Source organism: Anomaloglossus baeobatrachus, chromosome 5 (assembly GCF_048569485.1).
Source record: "Anomaloglossus baeobatrachus isolate aAnoBae1 chromosome 5, aAnoBae1.hap1, whole genome shotgun sequence".
In the NCBI taxonomy this organism is placed as follows: Eukaryota; Metazoa; Chordata; class Amphibia; order Anura; family Aromobatidae; genus Anomaloglossus; species Anomaloglossus baeobatrachus.
In genome coordinates, this window is record NC_134357.1 from 260,021,763 (window position 1) to 260,038,145 (window position 16,383).

Consider the following 16,383-nt stretch of genomic DNA (forward strand, 5'->3'; position numbering starts at 1 on the left):
AACCCGTCCGGGGAGAGTGAAAACACCGCAGCTGGCTGTGGGCCCCGTCCATCCAGTCGTTTGGTTTACCAGAGACTCTGTCCTTCTGTGTCTGAGTACAACAGTGCCATCCGGCACCGCGCTGCACCGCAACCCTGCACCCATGCCCACGCTGCCTCCCCGCCTCGGCACCTGCACCTATACCTCCTCCCTACTCCCTAACTGGGGCCCCAGGACCAACAGCCCCTACCCACAGAGGGGTCAACACCTTAGCTGCTCTCCGCCATCACTCCCGGGATTCCCCGTCATCAGCAGCGGTGGTGCCCACCATCACCACAACCCGTGGGGGGCGTCACGACCGACATCCCAAATATCCACCAAAAACCTTCCCTTTTCACTCATGGGCGAGGAGGCGCTGCTCGAGCCCCGACTCTTGCACCGTGCTCGAGCCACTGGGGAGCAGAAGCACCGGACCCGAGCGTCAGCGATTCCAGATGAGTAGCGTTTCCACTTCTCCGCCCGCGACAACTGGTTGCAGTCAGACATGCCCCCATGCTAAATTACAGCTGTCTTACTGCAACCAATCACAGCCGCCTGTGGGCGGGTCTATATCGTGTAGTAAAATAAATAAATAAAATGATGTAAAACGATGATGTGTTGTCCTCTTCCAAATGATACCCAACCGAGGTAAGCACACAGCAGTGGGCCGGTATTTTCAGACTGGGGAGGGCGAGGGCCATGGTTACAGCCCCCCTCTCGCAGCCGAGAATATCAGCCCACTGCTGCCCCAAGAATGTCGCATCCATTAGATGCAACAGTCCCGGCGTGTCACCGGCATTTCCCGATTGCCGTGATGCAGTGGCAGTCAGGGCAATAAAGAGTTAATAGCAGCTTATAGCTGCCACTAAGTCCAAGATTAGTAATGGCAGGGTCTAAGATACGCCATCACTAATCTGTAAGTAAAGTAAATAAACACACACCGAAAAATCCTTTATTTGAAATTAAACACCAAAAAGCCCCTCTATCACCACTTTATTAACTCCCCAAATATCCAGGTCCGGCGTAATCCACACTGATTCAGCAACATCTGTGAGCGAGTGCTCAATGCAGCCTCATTCCGTGAACGATGCTGCAGGGGTAACTCGAGGTCATTTCTCACGGTGATGTCAACAAATTACCGTTCGCGAGAACTTCAGTGCTGCCGTAAAGCATAACTCAGAGTGAGGTCACTGACCGGCAGTGACCCTGCGAGAACTCAGATCCAAGCTCCCGCAGGGTCACTGCTCCATCACACATATTGTTGGGGGGGGAAACACATACATTACAAATAAAAGCTGTAATATCATCTATTTATCTATCTATCTATCCATCTATCTATCTATTTATCTATCCATCTATCCATTATCTATCTATCTATCTATCTATCCATCCATCTATCTATCTATCCATCCATCTATCTATCTATCTATCCCTTATCTATCTATCTATCTATCTATCCATCCATCTATCTATCTATCTATCCCTTATCTATCTATCCTTCTATCCATTACCTATCTATCTATCTATCCATTTGTCTATCTATCTATTTATCCATCTATCTATCCATCTATCCATCAATCCCTTTATCTATCAATCTATCTGTGACACCCATGGACTATCAGGTCGTCACAGGATATTGCACAATCTACCCTCCCGTGCAGTATCCACCTCCCTCTTGGTTATGGGTCCCTAACCAGATGGTGTTGCCTACAACAGCAAATCAAATCCTAGATACAACCTGCAACCCACCCACCAGACACACCAGTGGACGGCTTGAGTGAATAGAGTCGCCCACCTGGGGGGTCAGGGAGGGGAGGTGAGGAGTGTAGTCAGTTGTCAGTTGTGAGTTGTAGTAAGTAATGGTGGAGAGTATGGAGAGTAGCCCTCGAGCTGAGAGGAGCTCTGAGGAGGTCGAGAGTGGTGACTCCCATAAGAAAAACTGTCTAGGTTGCAGACGGTGGTCTGGGCCTAGAGGAGTCGCACCCCCGGTCGCAGGGGATCATGGCAAGGGGCTCGGATCTATCGAGCAGGACAGCTGGCGGCCTTCCACTATCACCGGTCCGGGACCGAGGCACGACGTGGTTTGTGGACCTTAGGTCGGGGAGTAGCTGTATGCAACCCGATAATTTACCCGTAGAGAACGGAGCGTTCGAAATTTGTTCCCAACTGCTGCAAAATCTGGGCACTAGCGCAACGAGGGGTATAGGGCTTTCCACCCAAAACGATGCAGATAATCCCAAGCGTGAGCCCTGAGAGCAAGCTCCCACACTTAGCCACAGTGGGGAGTGGGACCCGGCAAGTTTCACACTATCGGGACTACCAGAGAAGTAAACTTAGTGCCAGGAGGCAGTTCACGGATCACCAGGCAGCACCACTGGGGACAGGACCCGAACTAGCTCCCCTCAGCGGCAGCAGTGTTCAGAGATTTGGTTTACCCAGTTGTCGGTCTCTACTTCAAGGACTGAGTGAGTACAAGAGTGACCCCTGCATCCCACGGCCTTATCACCACACCGAGTCCCGTGGCATTCCCCCCTACCCGTGGAGGGTTCCAACACCTTGCTTCCCCGTTCCATCATCCCCGGGTACTCCCGACTGCAGTGGTGGTACTCCTAATTACCACACACCACAGGTGGTGTCACGAACTCTATAATCCCTTGTAAATACCCCCCTTCATTTGAGTGGTCGCACGACCCTTGGGTCTGGAGACCCTTGAGCCACAGCGAACCCTGATCCGAGCAGCTCAGCTGTTTCCACGGGGCGGCATACCTCAAATTCCTGGCGTCACAAACAGGATACGAGAAGGATCCACTTACCTGGGATTGCTCTGGTTTAGTTGTCTAAACTCCGTAAAAATAGGTTTTTCCATGTGTATAATGAAATAACACATTTAACAGTATGTGAGTTCTAGGCTGTACAGAGGCGTTTTCTTTTTCCCTTTTTATTTTTAAATGAATGAAAGCATACATGTCATCAAAGTTTATTTTATTTTGCAGATATTAATAACAATTTGAATTATATTCCTCTTTATTCGTTTTTTGATGGAATTTGATTTAATGATTTTGCAATCTATATGCCATTATGCTAACTGTTGATGAGCCCGCCAAGTTTCTGAAGGTGGGTTGTCCTATGATGTCAATGATGATGTATATATATACCAGTCCAGCTCAGCTTTTATCACTATATTTATGTTCTTTTGGCTTGCTGTCCTGATGAAGAGGGCTCGAAAGCGTTGACCTGTGCCTATAATAGAATTAAAAGACATAAATATAATATAATCGGGCAATGTGGTGTGAGCGCAGCGAAAAACCCTTTCTCCTATACACCTCCATGCATTAACCTTGACCACTTGACCACTTCAAATTCAGCTAAAATAGGGGATGTGATTTGCAAAACCACTATAAGTGAGTGACCCTGACATCTGTACTTAAGTGTTTTACTGGTTAACACCCTATTGCGCTTTTTTCATCTGCAGTGTTTTTTCATTATTTCATTATATTTTCATTATTTCATTATACTAATATTGGAGAGAAAATAAATATGTAATTGAGCTCTGCCCCTATAAAAGGCTGAGTGTCACTATATTCCTCAGTCTGCTCCATTCTGGATATGCATAAGTGCTATATTTATAAGTGCATTTCCTCATGTTTAGCATGGATATTCTGATTTTTTGACCAGGCACAACAATCCTCAATCACCTCAGTGTCTCTAAGCAGCAGATCAGAGTCACTGTATTGATGAGAACAGTAGATATCTGATCCACATAGCACAGTCTGGACCAGAACTGACAACCACAAGTGATCCAACAGCCCAAGCCTCCCAATATAGCCAGGATTACAGGTGCGCACCACAACACCCAGCAGAAGTGTGGGCTCTTCTAAGCTATAGGAAAGGACAGTGTGTGAAAAGTACAAATCTACAAAACAATCATCTTATCTGGGTCATATGTTCGATCTAAGCTTTTTACAATGGTATAAAAATAGGTAGATGTTTCTAAGCTATAGGAAAACTGGTCAAGATTGTAAAATTTTGATTCATCAGGAAGGTGAACACTGGCTGGGTGCTGAAGAGGTTAACAATAGGGATGAGCGAATGTATTCGCCACTATTCGGTATCCAACGGATAATGGGGTATTCGAGGTATTCGCTATCCGAAGGCAATTATGGTATTCGCTCAGATACTTTCATTTTCATTTCTAGACTAACTTGGGCCTTTTTCCAGCCAATGAACACATCTGATGTTGCTTGCCCTCACAGTAACGCCGCTGTTATCTTTGTTGTTGTGTTACTGTGATTGACTTGGCCGCACAGCGTCATAAAGGCTATATACGCCATCGGCCATTATAGTGTCGGTCTCTCCCTCTCTCTTTCTTACTCACCGATCATGGGCGTGGCGCTGCACGGCTGTCACACTGTGGCGGCTTCTCCTGCTTTTGAAAATGTCGGCGGCACATTATTCCATCTCGTATTTCCTGCTTCCCCCGCCCACCGGCGCCTATGATTTGTGTGACGCCCTGGACCCCCAGGGGTCACAGTACACTAACATCACACACACACCCCCTCCCCTGGGTAGGTGACACCAGTCATTCAAATCCTTGTTGCCACCTTCCAGGCTTGATGTCCACACCAGGTGGGGCGGAGCCAGGCGGTTGACCCAACCCACCGAGGAGTTCACAGGCCTGGAGGCGGGAAGAGACAGAGGAGTTGGTGGTAGACAGTGAAAGTGAGAGGAGTGAAAACCATTAGTGTCTGGGTGGGAGCCCAGGCACATTCACAAAGGTCGGCAGACGGTGGTGGCTGTCTGCAGGAGTTGGTGTAGGTCAGCGGAACCGTTGGACCGGGGTCGGGCGGTGGCCCGCCGGTACCGAACCGGGGAGCATATTGAAGCCAAGCACCAAGGCAGGGTACTCAGACCCCGACTAGGCTAGGAGCCGCCGTAAAGGTCAAATTATCTGATTGCGGCCTGGACCTCAGGGGTTCATTCCCACCCAAGTCCCGTCAGAAGGCAACAGCCCAACCCGTCCGGATAAGTGCCACCGCCAAGGGCCAGAGATCCAAGGGTCAGCGCCTGTGAGCAAACGGGTTCTCCCGACACGTACACGCCGGGGAGCAGTTTACCCATGGGGAGCCATAGGAGTCAAATACACTTACACAGGAGCAGGAAAACGACAGCCACCATCAAACCGTCCGGGGAAAGTGAGAACACCGCAGCTGGCTGTGGGCCCCGTCCATCCAGTCGTTTGGTTTACCAGAGACTCTGTCCTTCTGTGTCTGAGTATAACAGTGCCATCTGGCACCGCGCTGCACCGCAACCCTGCACCCGCGCCGACGCTGCCTCCCCGCCTCGGCACCTGCACCTATACCTCCTCCCTACTCCCTAACTGGGGCCCCGGGACCAACAGCCCCTACTCACGGAGGGGTCAACACCTTAGCTGCTCTCCGCCATCACTCCCGGGATTCCCTGTCATCAGCAGCGGTGGTGCCCACCATCACCACAACCCGTGGGTGGCGTCACGACCGACATCCCAAATATCAACCAAAAACCTCCCCTTTTCACTCGTGGGCGAGGAGGCGCTGCTCGAGCCCCGGGTCTTGCCCCGTGCTCGAGCCACTGGGGAGCAGAAGCACCGGAGCCGAGCGTCAGCGATTCCAGACGAGTAGCGTTCCAACTTCTCCGCCCACGACAACTGGTTGCAGTCAGACATGCCCCCATGCTAAATTACAGCTGTTTTACTGCAACCAATCACAGCCACCGGTGGGCGGGTCTATATCGTGTAGTAAAATAAATAAATAAATGATGTAAAACGATGACGTGTTGTCCTCTTCCAAATGATACCCAGCCGAGGTAAGCACACAGCAGGGGGCCGGAATTTTCAGGCTGGGGAGGGCGAGGGCCATGGTTACAGCCCCCCTCTCGCAGCCGAGAATATCAGCTCGCTGCTGCCCCAAGAATGTCGCATCCATTAGATGCAACAGTCCCGGAGTGTCACCGGCATTTCCCGATTGCCGTGATGCAGTGGCAGTCAGGGCAATAAAGAGTTAATAGCAGCTTATAGCTGCCACTAAGTCTAAGATTAGTAATGGCAGCGTCTAAGACACGCCATCACTAATCTGTAAGTAAAGTAAATATACACACACCGAAAAATCCTTTATTTGAAATAAAACACCAAAAAGCCCCTCTGTCACCACTTTATTAACCCCCCAAATATCCAGGTGCGGAGTAATCCACACTGATTCAGCGACATCTGTGAGCGAGTGCTCAATGCAGCCTCATTCCGTGAATGATGCTGCAGGGGTAACTCGAGGCAATTTCTCACGGTGATGTCAACAAATTACCGTTGGCGAGAACTTCAGTGCTGCTGTAAAGCATAACTCAGAGTGACGTCACTGACCGGCAGTGACCCTGCGAGAACTCAGATCCAAGCTCCCGCAGGGTCACTGCTCCATCACACATATTGTTGGGGGGGGAAACACAAACATCACAAATAAAAGCTGTAATATCACCTATTTATCTATCTATCTATCCATCTATCTATCTATTTATCTATCTATTTATCTATCCATCTATCCATACATCTATCTATCTATCTATCCCTTATCTATCTATCTATCTATCCATCTATCTATCCATCCATCAATCCATCTATCTATCTATCTATCCCTTATCTATCTATCCATCTATCCATTATCTATCTATCTATCTATCTATCTATCCATCTGTCTATCTATCTATCTATTTATCCATCTATCTATCCATCTATCTATCCATCTATCCATCAATCCCTCTATCTATCTATCTATCTGTGACGCCCATGGACTATCAGGTCGTCACAGGATATTGCACAATCTAGGTGAAACCACAAATAATAGAAATTCGAGGTAGAATTCCTCTGGGAGGAGCCGCAGGAGCCTGCTTGGCAGACCCTGTCGCTCCCTTCTAACAAATATCAAGTTTACAGATTGAATATTTATTCAGTGAAAAAACCTACATTTAACGCTATTGTGTATTACATGTAGTTTGTCTTAAATACACTTTGCACCTGTTTGTTGGTGGTGGACACAAGCCAGTAGAAAATAGGGATAGTGAGGGCCAGCCATCTGGAGCCGGGGGGGTCCTAAACATTATGACACCCTCCGCTGGCAGGAAGGGTTATTTAGGGATCTAGATTAGGTTCTATGAAACCCGATACCTATCACTGATCTATTACTCATTCTCTCACGCCTTGCTATTTTTCAACGAAGCTTTCACTCACTTTGTATTTGTTTATTGTTGTCTGGAAGACATATGGTGTCTATATTTTAAATCAATACTATTAATAAAGATATTTATTTTGAGGTTTAGTTTATGTGGTCTATTGCACAATCTACCCTCCCGTGCAGTATCCACCTCCCTCTTGGTTATGGGTCCCTAACCAGATGGTGTTGCCTACAACAGCAAATAAAATCCTAGATACACCCTGCAACCCACCCACCAGACACACCAGTGGACGGCTTGAGTGAATAGAGTCGCCCACCTGGGGGGTCAGGGAGGGGAGGTGAGGAGTGTAGTCAGTTGTCAGTTGTGAGTTGTAGTAAGTAATGGTGGAGAGTATGGAGAGTAGCCCTCGAGCTGAGAGGAGCTCTGAGGAGGTCGAGAGTGGTGACTCCCATAAGAAAAACTGTCTAGGTTGCAGACGGTGGTCTGGGCCTAGAGGAGTCGCACCCCTGGTCGCAGGGGATCGTGGCAAGGGGCTCGGATCTATCGAGCAGGACAGCTGGCGGCCATCCACTATCACCGGTCCGGGACCGAGGCACGACGTGGTTTGTGGAACTTAGGTCGGGGAGTAGCTGTATGCAACCCGATAATTTACCCGTGGAGAACGGAGCGTTCGAGATTTGTTCCCAACTGCTCCAAAATCTGGGCACTAGCGCAACGAGGGGTATAGGGCTTTCCACCCAAAACGATGCAGATAATCCCAAGCGTGAGCCCTGAGAGCAAGCTCCCACACTTAGCCACAGTGGGGAGTGGGACCCGGCAAGTTTCACACTATCAGGACTACCAGAGAAGTAAACTTAGTGCCAGGAGGCAGTTCACGGATCACCAGGCAGCACCATTGGGGACAGGACCCGAATTAGCTCCCCTCAGCGGCAGCAGTGTTCAGAGATTTGGTTTACCCAGTTGTCGGTCTCTGCTTCATGGACTGAGTGAGTACAAGAGTGACCCCTGCATCCCACGGCCTTATCACCACACCGAGTCCCGGGGCATTCCCCCCTACCCGTGGAGGGTTCCAACACCTTGCTGCCCCGTTCCATCATCCCCGGGTACTCCCGACTGCAGCGGTGGTACTCCTAATTACCACACACCACAGGTGGTGTCACGAACTCTATAATCCCTTGTAAATACCCCCCTTCATTTGAGTGGCCGCACGACCCTTGGGTCTGGAGACCCTTGAGCCACAGCGAACCCTGATTCGAGCAGCTCAGCTTTTTCCACGGGGGCGGCATACCTCAAATTCCTGGCGTCACAAACAGGATACGAGAAGGATCAACTTACCTGGGATTGCTCTGGTTTAGTGGTCTAAACTCCGTAAAAATAGGATTTTCCATGTGTATAATGAAAGAACACATGTGACAGCGTGTGAGTTCTAGGCTGTACAGAGGCGTTTTCTTTTTCCCTTTTTATTTTTAAATGAATGAAAGCATACATGTCATCAAAGTTTATTTTATTTTGCAGATATTAATAACAATTTGAATTATATTCCTCTTTATTCGTTTATTGATGGAATTTGATTTAATGATTTTGCAATCTATATGCCATTATGCTAACTGTTGATGAGCCCGCCAAGTTTCTGAAGGTGGGTTGTCCTATGATGTCAATGATGATGTATATATATATACCAGTCCAGCTCAGCTTTTATCACTATATTTATGTTCTTTTGGCTTGCTGTCCTGATGAAGAGGGCTGCGTCGCTCGAAAGCGTTGACCTGTGCCTATAATAGAATTAAAAGACATAAATATAATATAATCGGGCAATGTGGTGTGAGCGCAGCGAAAAACCCTTTCTCCTATTCACCTCCATGCATTAACCTTGACCACTTGACCACTTCAAATTCAGCTAAAATAGGGGTTGTGACTTGCACAACCACTATAGGTGAGTGACCCTGACATCTGTACTTAAGTGTTTTACTGGTTAACACCCTATTGCGCTTTTTTCATCTGCAGTGTTTTTTCATTATACTAATATTGGAGAGAAAATAAATATGTAATTGAGCTCTGCTCCTATAAAAGGCTGAGTGTCACTATATTCCTCAGTCTGCTCCATTCTGGCTATGCATAAGTGCTATATTTATAAGTGCATTTCCTCATGTTTAGCATGGATCTTCTGATTTTTTGACCAGGCACAACAATCCTCAATCAGCTCAATGTCTCTAAACAGCAGCTCAGAGTCACCATATTGATGAGGACAGTAGACACATGATCCACATAGCACAGTCTGGACCAGAACTGACAACCACAAGTGATCCAACAGCCCAAGCCTCCATTATAGCCAGGATTACAGGTGCGCACCACAACACCCAGCAGAAGTGTGGGCTCTTCTAAGCTATAGGAAAGGACAGTGTGTGAAAAGTACAAATCTACAAAACAATCATCTTATCTGGGTCATATGTTCGATCTAAGCTTTTTACAATGGTATAAAAATAGGTAGATGTTTCTAAGCTATAGGAAAACTGGTCAAGATTGTAAAATTTTGCTTCATCAGGAAGGTGAACACTGGCTGGGTGCTGAAGAGGTTAACAATAGGGATGAGCGAATGTATTCGCCACTATTCGGTATCCAACGGATAATGGGGTATTCGAGGTATTCGCTATCCGAAGGCTAATATGGTATTCGCTCCGATACTTTCATTTTCATTTCTAGACTAACTTGGGCCTTTTTCCAGCCAATGAACACATCTGATGTTGCTTGCCCTCACAGTAACGCCGCTGTTATCTTTGTTGTTGTGTTACTGTGATTGGCTTGGCCGCACAGTGTCATAGGGGCTATATAAGCCATCGGCCATTATAGTGTCGGTCTCTCCCTCTCTCTTTCTTACTCACCGATCATGGGCGTGGCGCTGCACGGCTGTCACACTGTGGCGGCTTCTCCTGCTTTTGAAAATGTCGGCGGCACATTATTCCATCTCGTATTTCCTGCTTCCCCCGCCCACCGGCGCCTATGATTTGTGTGACGCCCTGGACCCCCAGGGGTCACAGTACACTAACATCACACACACACCCCCTCCCCTGGGTAGGTGACACCAGTCATTCAAATCCTTGTTGCCACCTTCCAGGCTTGATGTCCACACCAGGTGGGGCGGAGCCAGGCGGTTGACCCAACCCACCGAGGAGTTCACAGGCCTGGAGGCGGGAAGAGACAGAGGAGTTGGTGGTAGACAGTGAAAGTGAGAGGAGTGAGAACTGTTAGTGTCTGGGTGGGAGCCCAGGCACATTCACAAAGGTCGGCAGACGGTGGTGGCTGTCTGCAGGAGTTGGTGTAGGTCAGCGGAACCGTTGGACCGGGGTCAGGCGGTGGCCCGCCGGTACCGAACCGGGGAGCATATTGAAGCCAAGCACCAAGGCAGGGTACTCAGACCCCGACTAGGCTAGGAGCCGCCGTAAAGGTCAAATTATCTGATTGCGGCCTGGACCTCAGGGGTTCATTCCCACCCAAGTCCCGTCAGAAGGCAACAGCCCAACCCGTCCGGATAAGTGCCACCGCCAAGGGCCAGAGATCCAAGGGTCAGCGCCTGTGAGCAAACGGGTTCTCCCGACACGTACACGCCGGGGAGCAGTTTACCCATGGGGAGCCATAGGAGTCAAATACACTTACACAGGAGCAGGAAAACGACAGCCACCATCAAACCGTCCGGGGAAAGTGAGAACACCGCAGCTGGCTGTGGGCCCCGTCCATCCAGTCGTTTGGTTTACCAGAGACTCTGTCCTTCTGTGTCTGAGTACAACAGTGCCATCTGGCACCGCGCTGCACCGCAACCCTGCACCCGCGCCGACGCTGCCTCCCCGCCTCGGCACCTGCACCTATACCTCCTCCCTACTCCCTAACTGGGGCCCCGGGACCAACAGCCCCTACCCACGGAGGGGTCAACACCTTAGCTGCTCTCCGCCATCACTCCCGGGATTCCCTGTCATCAGCAGCGGTGGTGCCCACCATCACCACAACCCGTGGGTGGCGTCACGACCGACATCCCAAATATCAACCAAAAACCTCCCCTTTTCACTCGTGGGCGAGGAGGCGCTGCTCGAGCCCCGGGTCTTGCCCCGTGCTCGAGCCACTGGGGAGCAGAAGCACCGGAGCCGAGCGTCAGCGATTCCAGACGAGTAGCGTTCCCACTTCTCCGCCCACGACAACTGGTTGCAGTCAGACATGCCCCCATGCTAAATTACAGCTGTCTTACTGCAACCAATCACAGCCACCGGTGGGCGGGTCTATATCGTGTAGTAAAATAAATAAATAAATGATGTAAAACGACGACGTGTTGTCCTCTTCCAAATGATACCCAGCCGAGGTAAGCACACAGCAGGGGGCCGGAATTTTCAGGCTGGGGAGGGCGAGGGCCATGGTTACAGCCCCCCTCTCGCAGCCGAGAATATCAGCTCGCTGCTGCCCCAAGAATGTCGCATCCATTAGATGCAACAGTCCCGGCGTGTCACCGGCATTTCCCGATTGCCGTGATGCAGTGGCAGTCAGGGCAATAAAGAGTTAATAGCAGCTTATAGCTGCCACTAAGTCTAAGATTAGTAATGGCAGCGTCTAAGACACGCCATCACTAATCTGTAAGTAAAGTAAATATACACACACCGAAAAATCCTTTATTTGAAATAAAACACCAAAAAGCCCCTCTGTCACCACTTTATTAACCCCCCAAATATCCAGGTGCGGAGTAATCCACACTGATTCAGCGACATCTGTGAGCGAGTGCTCAATGCAGCCTCATTCCGTGAATGATGCTGCAGGGGTAACTCGAGGCAATTTCTCACGGTGATGTCAACAAATTACCGTTCGCGAGAACTTCAGTGCTGCTGTAAAGCATAACTCAGAGTGACGTCACTGACCGGCAGTGACCCTGTGAGAACTCAGATCCAAGCTCCCGCAGGGTCACTGCTCCATCACACATATTGTTGGGGGGGAAACACAAACATCACAAATAAAAGCTGTAATATCACCTATTTATCTATCTATCTATCCATCTATCTATCTATTTATCTATCTATTTATCTATCCATCTATCCATACATCTATCTATCTATCTATCCCTTATCTATCTATCTATCTATCCATCTATCCATCCATCAATCCATCTATCTATCTATCTATCCCTTATCTATCTATCCATCTATCCATTATCTATCTATCTATCTATCTATCTATCTATCCATCTGTCTATCTATCTATCTATTTATCCATCTATCTATCCATCTATCTATCCATCTATCCATCAATCCCTCTATCTATCTATCTATCTGTGACGCCCATGGACTATCAGGTCGTCACAGGATATTGCACAATCTAGGTGAAACCACAAATAATAGAAATTCGAGGTAGAATTCCTCTGGGAGGAGCCGCAGGAGCCTGCTTGGCAGACCCTGTCGCTCCCTTCTAACAAATATCAAGTTTACAGATTGAATATTTATTCAGTGAAAAAACCTACATTTAACGCTATTGTGTATTACATGTAGTTTGTCTTAACCCCTTAAGGACGAAGCCAGTTTTGTACTTAATGACCAGGCCATTTTTTGCAATTCTGACCAGTGTCACTTTATGAGGTCATAACTCTGGAACGCTTCAACGGATCCCGGTGATTCTGACATTGTTTTTTCGTGACATATTGTACTTCATGATAGTTATAAATTTAGAACGATATTTTTTGCTTTTATTTGTGAAAAAATCGGAAATTTGATGAAAATTTTGAAAATTTTGCAATTTTCAAACTTTTAATTTTTATGCCCTTAACCCAGAGAGTTATGTCACACAAAACAGTTAATAAATAACATTTCCCACATGTCTACTTTACATTAGCGCAATTTCTGAAACAAAATGTTTTGGGGTTAGGAAGTTAGAAGGGGTCAAAGTTCATCAGCAATTTCCCATTTTTTCAACAAAATTCACAAAACCATTTTTTTAGGGACCACATCACATTTGAAGTGACTTTGAGAGGCCTAAGTGACAGAAAATACCTAAAAGTGACACCATTCTCAAAACAGCACCCCTCAAAGTACTCAAAACCACATCCAAGAAGTTTATTAACCCTTCAGGTGCTTCACAGGAACTAAAGCAAAGTGGAATGAAAAAAAGCAAAAAATAAAATTTTACCTAAAATGTTGCTCTACCCCAAATTTGTTCACTTTTAGAAGAAATAACACAACAAAATGAACCCCAAAACTTGTTACCCACTTTCTTATGAACGCGCCGATACCCCACATGTGGTCAGAAACCTTTGTTTGGACAAATGGGAGGGCTCGGAACAGAAGGAGCAATATTTGAATTTTGGAAAGCAAATTTGGCTGAAATAGATTGCGGGCACCATGTTGCATTTACATGTCCGCCAAGGTACCTAAACAGCAGAAACCCCTTACAAGTGACACCATTTTGGAAACTAGACCCCTTAAGGCTTCTATCTAGGGGTATAGTGAGCATTTTGGATCCACAGGTACTTCACAGATTTTGATAACGTTACGTTGTCACATTGAAAATTTTCATTTTTTTCTCAAAAATGTTGCTTTAGCATCAATTTTTTCACTTTTTCAAGAGGTAATTCCAAAAATGTGACCCCAATGTTTGTTACCCACTTTTTTATGAGCGCGGTGATACCTCACTTGTGGTCTGAAATCTTTGTTTGGAGAAATGGGAGGGCTTGGAACGGAAGGAGCAATATTTGAATTTTGGAAAGGAAATTTGGCTGAAAAAGATTGCGGGCACCATGTCACATTTGGAGGACCCCTAAGGTACGTAAACAGCAAAAAAACACCACAAGTGACCCCATATTGGAAACTAGGCCCCTCAAGGAATTTATCTTGATGTTTGGTGAGTACCCTGAACCCCCAGGTGCTTTACAGAAGTTTATAACGTTGAGCCATGAAAATAAAAAAATAAAATTTTACCACAAAATTGTTACTTCAACCAGGTAGCTTTTTTTTTCACAAGGGTAACAGGAAAAAAATCACCATGAAATTTATTGCGCAATTTCTCCTGAGTTTGTTGATATCTTGTATGTGGTGGAAATCAACTGTTTGGGCACACTACAGGGCTCAGAAGAGAAGGAGTGCAATTTGACTGCAAAATTGGCTGGAATCAATAGCGGACGCCATGTTGCATTAGGAGAACCCCTGAGGTGCCTAAGCAGTGGAGGTCCCCCACAAGTGACCCCATTCTGGAAATAAGACCCCTCAAGGCTTTAATCTAGGTGTATATTGAGCATTTTGAATCCACGAATACTTCACAGAATTTGATAAGCTTAGGTTGCCATATTGAAATTTTCATTTTTTTCACAAAAATGTTGATTTAGCGACACATTTTTCACTTTTTCAAGAGGCAACAACAAAACGTGTACCCCACAGGTTGTTATCTAATTTCTTGTGAGCGCAGGGATACCCCACATGTGGCCAAAAACCTTTGTTTGGATAAATGGGAGGGCTTGGAATGGAAGGAGCACCATTTGAATTTTGGAAAAGTTGAAGTAAATTGCGCGCACCATGTCACATTAGCAGGGCCCCTTGGGCACCTATACATCAGAAACCCCCCACAAGTGACCTCATTTTGGAAACTGGACCCCTCAAGGATTTTATTCAAGAGTATAGTAAACATTTTGAATCCACAGGTACTTCACAAAACTGTTGCTGTATCAAAAAATTTCTCACTGTTAAGGGGGCTTTACACGCTGCGACATCGCTAATGCGGAGTCGTTAGGCTCACGGAATTGGTGACGCACATCCGGCCGCATTAGCGATGTTGCTGCGTGTGACACCGATGAGCGATTTTGCATCGTTGCAAAAACGTGCAAAATCGCTCATCGGTGACATGGGGGTCCATTCTCGATTATCGTTACTGCAGCAGTAACGATGTAGTTCGTCGCTCCTGCGGCAGCACACATCGCTATGTGTGACGCCGCAGGAACGAGGAAGCTCCCCTTACCTGCCTTTCATGTGACACTAAAGGATGCCTAGCCTTGTATTTAGCCCAAAAAAAAAAAAAAGAATTAAAATAAATGACGTGGGGTCCCCCCTATTTTTGATAGCCAGCTAGGGTAAAGCAGACAGCTGTAGCCTGCAAACCACAGCTGACAGCTTCATCTTGTCTGGTGATCAATTTGGAGGGCTCCCCAAGCTGTTTTTTTTTTTTTAATTATTTATAAATAAATAATTAAAAAAAACAAACAAACGTGGGGTCCCCCCAAATTAGATCACCAGCCAAGGTGAAGCTGACAGCTGGGGTCTGGTATTCTCAGGATGGGAAGAGCCACGGTTATTGGACTCTTCCCAGCCTAAAAATAGCAGGCCGCAGCCGCCCCAGAAGTGGCGCATCCATTAGATGCGCCAATTCTGGCGCTTCGCCCCAGCTCATCCCGCGCCCTGGTGCGTTGGCTAACGGGGTAATGAATGGGGTTGATACCAGATGTGTAATGTCACCTGGCATCAAGCCCAGCAATTAGTTATGTCACGGCGTCTATCAGATACCCGACATAACTAATTGACAGTAATAAAAAAAAAATTGACAACAAAAAAAAATTTATTTGAAAAAACACTCCCCCAAACATTCCCTGATTGACCAATTTATTGAAAAGAAAAAAAAAAAATCCACAATAATCCATTTGGATGTCCCACGTCGCCTCTGGACCTTCTAGAATATGGGGGACACGTTCAGGGAACGTATCCCCCATTTTCTAGGAGGGCAGACCCTCCATTTGAGGAGAGTGGGTGCAAAGAATCTGCACCCACTCTCCCCGGGTCACAGCTGCAGAGTGCGAGCAGCCAGCACAGCTCTCTGAACACAGGAAGCTGTCATCTGCTCGGCACATGTGACCGGAGTCTGCAGAGAAGGAGCCGGAGGAGGGGGCCGCGGGGGATCAGCGCTCCGACAGGTATGTATGACACCGGGGGACACCGGGGAACACCAGGGGGGGGGTAGGGGGGGACCTGGCAGGGTCTAGGGAGCAGGTTTCTGTCGTATGTGTTATGGCACATACGACAGAAACCATAGGAACAGTGTAAATGCGGCCGGCGCGCTGCTGTGATCGCCGGTGCGCGCGGCCATCTTGGATTTTCGGGAGGGGGTTGGGGGTCGGGGGGGGGCACTTTGGGGACACCGGGGGACCGGAGGGAACCGGGAAAAAGATTT